Source organism: Lynx canadensis, chromosome B3 (assembly GCF_007474595.2).
Source record: "Lynx canadensis isolate LIC74 chromosome B3, mLynCan4.pri.v2, whole genome shotgun sequence".
Lineage (NCBI taxonomy): Eukaryota > Metazoa > Chordata > Mammalia > Carnivora > Felidae > Lynx > Lynx canadensis.
In genome coordinates this window covers 146302979-146313060 of record NC_044308.2, presented here as the reverse complement: position 1 = coordinate 146313060, position 10082 = coordinate 146302979, and the positions used below count along the sequence as shown (strand labels likewise).

General features: G+C 39.1%; 1 pseudogene; it reads left to right on the top strand.

The window, feature by feature from the left end:
- Window positions 1–5829: 5829 nt before the first annotated feature.
- On the top strand, window positions 5830–6275 carry LOC115508067 (annotated as a pseudogene).
- The last annotated feature ends 3807 nt before the right edge of the window (window positions 6276–10082 follow it).

The window sequence follows — 10082 nt, the reverse complement described above, 5'->3', positions numbered from 1 at the left end:
CTTTGACAAAGCAGGAAAGAACATCCAATGGAAAAAAGACAGTCTCTTTAACAAATGGTGCTGGGAGAACTGGACAGCAACATGCAGAAGAATTAATCTAGACCACTTTCTTACACCATTCACAAAAATAAACTCAAAACGGATAAAGGACCTGAATGTGAGACAGGAAACCACCAAAACCCTAGAGGAGAGAGCAGGAAATAACCTCTCTGACTTCGGTCACAGCAAATTCTTACTTGACACATCTCCAGAGGCAAGGGAATTAAGAACAAAAAGGAACTATTGGGACTTCATGAGGATAAAAAGCTGCACTGCAAAGGAAACAATCAGCCAAATTAAAAGGCAGCCAATGGAATGGGAAAAGATATTTGCAAATAACATATCAGACAAAGGGCTAGTATCCAAAATCTATAAAGAACTCATCAAACTCCACACCTGATAAACAAATAATCCAGTGAAGAAATGGGCAGAAGACATGAATAGACACTTCTCTAAAGAAGACATCCAACTGGCCAACAGGCACATGAGAAGATGCTCAACGTCGCTCCTCATCAGGGAAATACAAATGAAAACCACACTGAGATACCACCTCACGTCAGTCAGAGTGGCTAAAATGAACAAATCAGGAGACTATACATGCTGGAGAGGATGTGAAGAAACGGGAGCCCTCTTGCACTGTTGGTGGGAATGCAAACTGGTGCAGCCATTCTGGAAAATAGCGTGGATGTTCCTAAAAAATTAAAAATAGGTCTTCCCTATGACCCAGCAATAGCACTGCTAGGAATTTACCCAAAGGATACAGGAGTGCTGATGCATAGGGGCACTTGAACCCCAATGTTTATAGCAGCACTTTGAACAACAGCCAAATTATGGAAAGGGTCTAAATGTCCATCAACTAATGAATGCATAAAGAAATTGTGGTATCTATTCAAAATGGAATACTACCTGGCATTGAGAAAGAATGAAATATGGCCTTTTGTAGCAACGTGGATGGATCTGGAGAGTGTTGTGCTGAGTGAAATTAGTCATATGGAGAAAGACAGATACCGTATGTTTTTACTCTTATTTGGATCCTGAGAAACTTGACAGAAGACCATGGGGAAGGGGAAGGAAAGAAAAGTTAGAGAGGGAGGGAGTCAAACCATAACAGACTCTTAAAAACTGAATAAACTGAGGGTTGATGGGGGGTGGGAGGGAGGGGAGGGTGGGTGATGGGTATTGAGGAGGGCACCTGTTGCGATGAGCTTTGGGTGTTGTATAGAAACCAATTTGACAATAAATTTCATATTTACAAAATAATCTTATTTAATTGTCATTACTATGTTTTTTTAGTTTTATGTAATTTTTTTCAAATTCTATTTTATTTCCATCATTTTACTTTAGTCTACTACAGTATATTCACTTTTTCAAATTATCAAATGATTTCTTTTTTTTCTTTTCTTTATCTTTATTCTCTTTTTCATTTCTTTACTTTTTTCTTAAATACAGAACAAAAAATTCATATTTATTTTTAATTTTTATTAAAAATATTTTTCTGTAATCTTTTCTACTATATTCTTTACTTTTGTGTATATTATTTTCAAATTCTATTTTACTCCCATCTACCCATTTTACTCTACTTCAGTGTATTCATTTTTTAAAATTCTCAAATGATTTACTTTGCCCCCTGTTTTTCCCCTAATCTGTCAAACCACTTTCAATACCCTAAAAAAACACACCTAGGATGTAGCATTAACTATTAGATTTGTGTGTGTGTATGTTTAATGTTTAATTTTAATATTTTTGTAATTTTATTGTTTTATTTCAATATTTCTACTTCATTAATTCATTTTCTCTCTTCAAAATGACAAAACGGAGGAATTCACCCCAAAAGAAAGACCATGAAGAAACGACAGCCAGGGAGTTAACAAACACAGGTACAAGCAAGATGTCTGAACCAGAATTTAGAATCACTATAATAAGAACACTAGCTGTAGTCAAAAATAGATTAGAATCCCTTTCTGAAGAGATAAAAGAAGTAAAAAAAAATAGCCAGAATGAAATTAAAAATGCTATACCTGAACTGCAATCACGGATGAATGCAGCTGTGGTAAGGATGGATGAGGCCGAACAGAGAATCAGTGATATAAACTTATAGGAAACAATGAAGCAGAAAAAAAGAGGGAGATTAAGGCAAAAGAGCATGATTTAAGAATTAGAGAAATCAGTGACTCATTAAAAAGGAACATCAGAATCATGGGGGTCCCAGAAGAGGAAGAAAGAGAAATAGGGGTAGAAGGGTTATGTGAGCCGATCATAGCGGAAAACTTTCCTAACCTGGGCAAATACACAGACATCAAAGTCCGGGAAGCACAGAGGACCCCCATTAGATTCAACAAAAACTGGCCAGCAACAAGGCATATCATAGCAAAATTCACAAAATACTCAGGCAAGGAGAGAATCATGAAAGCAGCAAGGAAAAAAAGTCCCTGACATACCAGGGAAGACAGATCAGGTTTGCAGCAGACCTATGCACAGAATCTTGGCAGGCCAGAAAGGAGTGGCAGAGTCTATTCATTGTGCTGAATCAGAAAAGTATGCAGACAAGAATTCTTTATCCAGGAAGGGTGTCATTCAAAATAGAAGGAGAGATAAAAGTTTCCCAGACAAACAAAAATTAAAAGAGTTTTTGACCACCAAACCAGGCCTGCAAAAAATTTTAAGGGGGACTCTCTGAGGGGACAAAAGATGAAATATATATATATGTATGTATGTATATATGTATATATATATATCTGTGTGTGTGTTTGTGTGTGTGTGTGTGTGTGTATCAAAAGCAAGAAAGATTAGAAAAGACCAGAGAACACCATCAGAAACTCCAACTCTACAAGCATCATCATGGCAATAAACTCATATCTTTCAGTACTCACTCTAAACCTCAGTGGACTCAATGCCCCAATCAAAAGACACAGGGTAACAGAATGGATAAGAAAACAAGATCCATCTATATGCTGTTCACAAGAGACCCACTTTAGACCTAAAGACACCTTCAGATTGAACATAAAGGGAAGGAGAACCATCTATCATGCTAATGGTCAACAAAAGAAAGCCCGAGTAGCCATACTTATATCAGACAATCTAGACTTAAAAATACTGTATCAAGAGATGCAGAAGGGCATTATATCATGATCAAGGGGTCTATAGACGAAGAAGACCTAACAATTCTAAACATTTATGCGCCAAATGGGAGAGCACACAAATATATAAATCAATTAATCACAAACATAAAGAAACTCACCGATAGTAATACCATAATATTAGGAGACCTCAACGCCCCACTCACAGCAATGGACAGATCATCTCAACAAAAAATCAACAAGGAAAGAATGGCTTTGAATGACACACTGGACCAGATGGACTTAACAGATATATTCAGAACATTTCATCCTAAAGCAGCAGAATATGCATTCTTCTCCAGTGCACATGGAACGTTCTCCAGAATAGACCATATACTGGGACACAAATCAGCCCTAAGTAAGTACAAAAAGATTGAGATCATACTGTGCATATTTTCAGACCACAATGCTGTGAAACTCAAAATCAACCACAAGAAAAAATTTCGAAAGGTAAACAATACTGGGAGACCAAAGAACATCCTAATAAAGAATGAATGGGCTAACCAAGCAGTTAACAGGAAGTTGAAAAGTATATGGAAGTCAATTAAAATGATAACACCAAAACCCAAAACCTCTGGGACACAGCAAAGGTGGTCATAAGATGAAAGTATATAGCATTCCAGGCCTTACTAAAGAAGGAAGAAAGATCTCAGATACACAACCTAACCTTACACCTTAAGGAGCTGGAAAAAGAACAGCAAATAGAACCCAAAACCAGCAGAAGACAGGAAATAATAAAGATTACCAAAGAAATTAATGCTATCAAAACCCAAAAAACAGTAGACCAAATCAATGAAACCGGAAGCAAGTTCTTTGAAAGAATGAACAAAATTGATAAACCACTAGCCAGTTTTATCAAAAAGAAAAAGGAAAGGATGCAAATAACTAAAATCAAGAATGACAGATCACAACCAACACAACAGAAATAAAAACAATAATAAGAGAATATTATGAGCAATTATATGCCAATAAAATGGGTAACCTGGAAGAAATGGGCAAATTCCTAGAAACATACACACTACCAAACTGAAACAGGAAGAACTATAAAAATTTGAACAGACCCATAACCAGTAAGGAAATAGTATTAGTAGTCAAAAATCTGTCAAAAACAAGAGTCCAGGGCCAGATGGCTTTCCAGGGGATTCTACCAAACATTTAAGGAAGAGTTAACACCTCTTCTCTTGAAGCTGTTCCAAAATATAGAAACGGAAGGAAAACTTCCAGACTCTTTCTGTAGCCAGCATTACCTTGATTCCAAAAACAGACAGAGACCACACTACAAAGGAGAACTATAGACCAATTTCCCTGATGAACATGGATGCAAAAATCCTCAACAAGATATTAGCCTACCGGATCCTACAATACATTGAAAAAATTATACACCAAGACCAAGTGGGATTTATACCTGGGATGCAGGGCTGGTTCAATATCTGCAAAACAACAGGATTCATCACATCAATAAAAGAAAGGACAAGAACCGTATGATCCTCTCCATAGATGCAGAGAAAGCATTCGACAAAATACGGCATCCTTTCTTGATTAAAACCCTCAAGAAAGTAGGGATAGAAGGAGCATACCTCGAGATCATAAAAGCCATATATGAATGACCCAACACTAATATCATCCTCAATGGGGAAAAACTGAGAGCTTCAATGTGCTTAGTATTACTACAACAGTGAAGAACTAAGGTTTCTCTGCACAGCATTCTGGGGCCAAAGTTCCTTTTTCTGGTGCTAAGGACAGTTCTCCCCTCCTGGTACAAAAAGGGTATATTTCACATAGGAGATTTATATTCTGTTTAGGGAACAAAGGATGGTCAGTGCATCTCTGCACTGGCTGTTTCTCAAGCATGTTTCATTCCAGTGGCATATTTGGGGTGGCATATTCTGCTCCCCTCCACCATGTAATGCTGGAGTAGAGACACTGGAATAAATGTCCTGTGAGTCTTGACAGGAACCTCCCTGCAGGGCCGGGCCTAGACGGCAGGGGCCTTTCAGTACTACCCAGCACCAGGCTGATACCCCCGGTGACTAGGTGCACAAGGGGTGAGGAAGGCTTTCCTGTCAGAAGCCAGTGTTTCCTTTTCCTGAAAGCAATCTAAAATATGAGTAGGATGAGGGATGCTAAAGGGTGTGTAAATATCCTGTTCCATCAGAGCATTTAATGAACTCAGGCAGTGAGAAGACACTCGGAGACGCGGCTAGTCCAGGGCTTTTAGATATCTTCATCTAAGAGACGGAAGCCAGGATGCCTTTATTACCCCATTTTGTGCAGCAGTTTGGAGTCACGCTTATCCAGGACTAAGACGTTCAGATATCAGAGCCAACAACAGGTTCAGGTGGCCTCTGCCTCATTCAACACTGGTCCACAATGGGGAGAATTTTCTGTAATGTCTTATCACTCAGTGGCAGGAGCTCAGTCTGCACACAGTTCAGAACCTGGCCAAGGACCCATGTCCTCAAACAAGGATTAGACTGGTGCTCTCTGAGTCCCAATGTACACGGTCTCTGGGACCGTCTCCAGATGGTTCTGGTCCTGCGTATGAAATACTCTGTCTCATGACTATGCAAATAGTCCTAAGAGCACCAGGTTAAGTATGGGTGTGTCTGTTCCCTGAGAGCATCACCGTACAATGCCATCCACTACCGGAGACCCTGAGACACATCCCCTCCCAATGGACTGGAGCTAGAGAATCCTCTACCTCGTGGCAGTGGCTACAGGTAAGGGTCACCCAAGTCCCTGGACACAGGAGAGGACCAGGACCAGTCAACATTGATTTCATACACTCTTGTCCCCTCTCTACAGGTGTGCACTCCCAGGTTTTGCTGGTGCAGTCTGGGGCTGAAGTGAGGAAGCCTGGGGCATCAGTGAAGATCTTCTGCAAAGCATCTGGATACAGCTTCACTGATTACTATATGTACTGGGTGCGACAGGCTCCTGCACAAGGGTTTGAGTGGATGGGAAGAATTGACCCTGAAGACGGTTCTACAAGCTATGCACAGAAGTTCCAGGGCAGACTCACCCTGACAGCAGACACATCCACAAACACAGCCTACATGGAGCTGAGCAGTCTGAGGTCTACAGACACGGCCGTGTATTACGGTGCAAGGACACAGTGAGGGGTTGTCATGTGAGCCCAGACACAAACTGCCCTGTAGAAGAAGATCAGGACCACCAGGGGGTGCACACTATGCACCATTCTGTTTGTGTTCCCAGGAGCAGGTGCAGGTAGGGGTTGCTGGAAGGTTTTGTGCCATGGCTTGGGGCTTCCTCTCCATACAGCAGTTTCCCCCAGGGAGCCAGTCTGGACACATGATTCTGTGCTTACCTACTTGGGTCTGGTTTACAAAGTTTGTTTTACCAGCAAAACTATACTTACATGAACAAGAGATAGAGTCTCTTACAATTGGTTACCCTTGTACTAAATATCAATGGTTTACACGTATCCTGATGCACATCAACTGAACATTTACAGGAGTCCCAGGAGCGCTCACTTTGCATCTAGGACCACAGGACCCCATAGCTCCTCGTTATCCTCGCCCTGTTCTTGTCCCAGTCAAACACCATGACACTTCATTCATGTCACTTTGCTTCTCAGAACTTTATATGTGTTACAGTTTTCTTCAAATACTTGAAACTACAAGAGAAAAAGCATCTACATGTATTAGTCAGGAGAATCCTGAGGGACAGAACACATAGCACACTGGCTTACAGGACCAAATAGGCTGAGAAGTCCCATGATATACTATCACATGCTGGATACCCAGTAAAGTCAGTGGTGTAATTCTCATCTGATTCCAAACTAGTGTCAAGTCTCAGAACGTGGGGACCTGATGGTTTAACTTTCACTCCAAGGGCAAGAGGAAGTCAATGTTACAGCTCAAGCAGGCACACAAGAAGTAAAAATGAGAGAATTTGCTTCACTTTTATTTTTATTCTATTCATAACCTTAATGGATTGGGTGATGCCCACTTCCCAAGACACCAAAACGCAAGAACACAGTGCACACAGCACTCACCACAAACCCTTCCTGAAGTGCCAGTATCTGTACAGCATATGAACTCTTCTTAATGTAGCCATGACTCTCAGAAGCAGAAAACATAACAGATTTTCTAAAACACAGAAGAAGACAGAGACCTAGACAATATGAGAATATGGAGGAATTCATCCCCAAAGAGAGAACAAGAAAGGATCATATCCAGGGATCTAATCAAAACAGATATAAGGAATAGGCCTAAAACAGAACTTAAAACAACAATAGTAAGGATAATGGATGGGCTTGAGAACAGCATAGAAGACATCAAGGATATGCATACCACAGAGATAAAAGACATAAAAGCTGGTCAACGGTGAAATTTAAAAATGCTATGAAAGAGACATGATGCTTACTGCACATAATAATGGGTGGAAGCAGGAGAGGAATGACTAAGTGATATAGAAGATAAAATTATGGAAAATAAGGAATCAGAAAAGAGAGGGTAAACTAACTTCTTGGGTTATGGATGTAGACTTAGGGAACTCAGCCACTCTGTACAGTGTAGTAACATTCCTTTCATAGGAGTCCCAAAAGAAGAGAGGGGAAAAGGGACAGAAGGTTTATTTGTGCAAATTGTAGCTGAAAGTTGCCCTAACCCAAGGAAGGAAATGAACATCCAAATCCAGAAGGCACAGAGAACTCCCATCAAAATCAACAAAGCAGGCCATTAGCAAGATAAATCATAGAAAATTGACATAATATAGAGATAAAGGAAAAATCCTAAAAGCAGCAAGAGAATGGGAAAATAATAGGCAGGCAAGAATACTTTATCCAGGAAGTTTGTCATTGAGAAGAAGGAGAGATAAAGAGCTTCCCAGACAAACAAAATCTAAAGGAGTCTGTGACCCCTAATCCAACCCTGCAAGAAATATAAAGGGGACTCTTTGAGTGCGAAAGAAAGACCAAAAGCAAGAAACACTAGAAAGGAACAGAGAAAATCTCCAGAAAAAAAATTACTTTACAGAAACATTGTGATAACACAATTACACTAATATCATATCTTTCAGTAATCACTGTGAATGTAAATGAACTAAAAAGTCCATTCAAAAGACACAGGGTATCAGAATGGATTAAAAAAACAAGATCCATGTATGTTCTGACTGTAAAAGACTCCTTTGAGACCTAGAGATACCTGCTGATTGAAAGTGAGGGGTTGCAGAACAATTTATCATGCTACTGGACATAAAAAGAAAGCTGTAGTACCATATTCATATCAGGCAACCTAGATTTCAAATACAAAGACTGCAAAAAGAGATGAAGAAGGGCATTATATCATTAAGTGACCTATCCAACAAGAAGCACTAACAACTGTAAATATTTATGACCACAAATTGGGGCACTGAAATATGTAAAGCAACTAATGACATAAAAAAACTCATTGATAATAATACACTAGTAGTAGAGACTTTCACTTGTAAGTAGGGGACACCCCACTTACAACAATGAATAGATCATGTAAGAAGAAAATCAAGAAGGAAACAAAGGCTTTGAATGACACAGGTGCAGATGGACTTACCAGATATATTCAAAACAATCCATCTTAAAGCAGCAGAACACATTCTTGTTGAGTGCAAATGGAACACTCTCCAGAATAGATCACACACTGGGTCATAAATCAGACCCTACAAGTACAAAGATTGAGACTATGGCATGCATTTTTTCAGATCAGAACACTATGAAACTTGGAGTCGACCACAAGGAAAAATTTGGAAACACCAGTAATAGTTGGAGTAAAAGACCATCGTACTGAAGAATAAAGCGGTTAACCAGGAAACTAAAGAAGAAATAAAAATACATGGAAGCAAATGAAAATGTTAGCGTTGACGGTCCAAATCCTGTGGGATGCAGCAAAAGCAGATTTAAGATGGAAGTATATAGCAGTACAGACCTAACGCAATAAAAATAAAATTTTAAACACACAACCACTTTACACCTAAAGAAGCTAGAAAAGGAAGAGCAAAGGAAGCCTAAAGTCAGTCGAGGAGGGTAAACAATCATAGAGTACCTATAAATGGAACAGAAAGAAACAAAACCAGTAGAACAGATCAACAAAACTTTTAGGTTGCTTTCTGAAAGAATGAATAAAATTGAAGTTCCTGGACCAGATTTTTCAAACAGAAAAGAAAAAGGACCCAAAGAGACAAAATAATGAATTTCATGGGACAGATCACAACCAACACCAGATATACAATCAATTATAAGGGAATATTATGAAAAACTATATACCAACCAATTAGGCCATCTGGAAGAAATGAATAAATTCCTAGAAACATGTAAACTACCAAAATTTCAACAGGAAGAATTAGAAAAGGAGAATTACAGACCAATTGCCAAGGTGAACACGGATGCAAAAATTATCAACAACATACTTACAAATTGACTCCAGCAGTACATTAAAAGAATCATTTACCAGGATGAAGTCGGAATTATTCCTGGGGTGCAAGGATGGATCAATATTAACAATCAATCAAAGTTATACACCATATCAATAATAGGATGAGACCCAAATGATCCTTTCAATAAATGCAGAGAATCATTTGATAAACTACACTATCTTTTCTTGATAAAAACCATCAAGCAAGTAAAGATAGATGGAAAATTCTTCAACAACATAAAGGCCATATACAAAATACGCACTGTTAACATCATCCTCAATGGGGAAACACTGAGTGCTCTCCACATATGGTCAGGAACATGACAGGGATATCCACTGTCACTAATTTTGTTCAACGTAGTACTAGAAGGCTTAGCCTCTGCAATCAAACAATGAAAAGAAATAAAAGGCACAGACATTTGAAAGGAATAAGTCAAACTTTCACTCTTTGCAGATTACATGATACTCTATGGGGAAAATCCAAAAGATTCCACCAAAAGACTTCTAGGATGGAGAC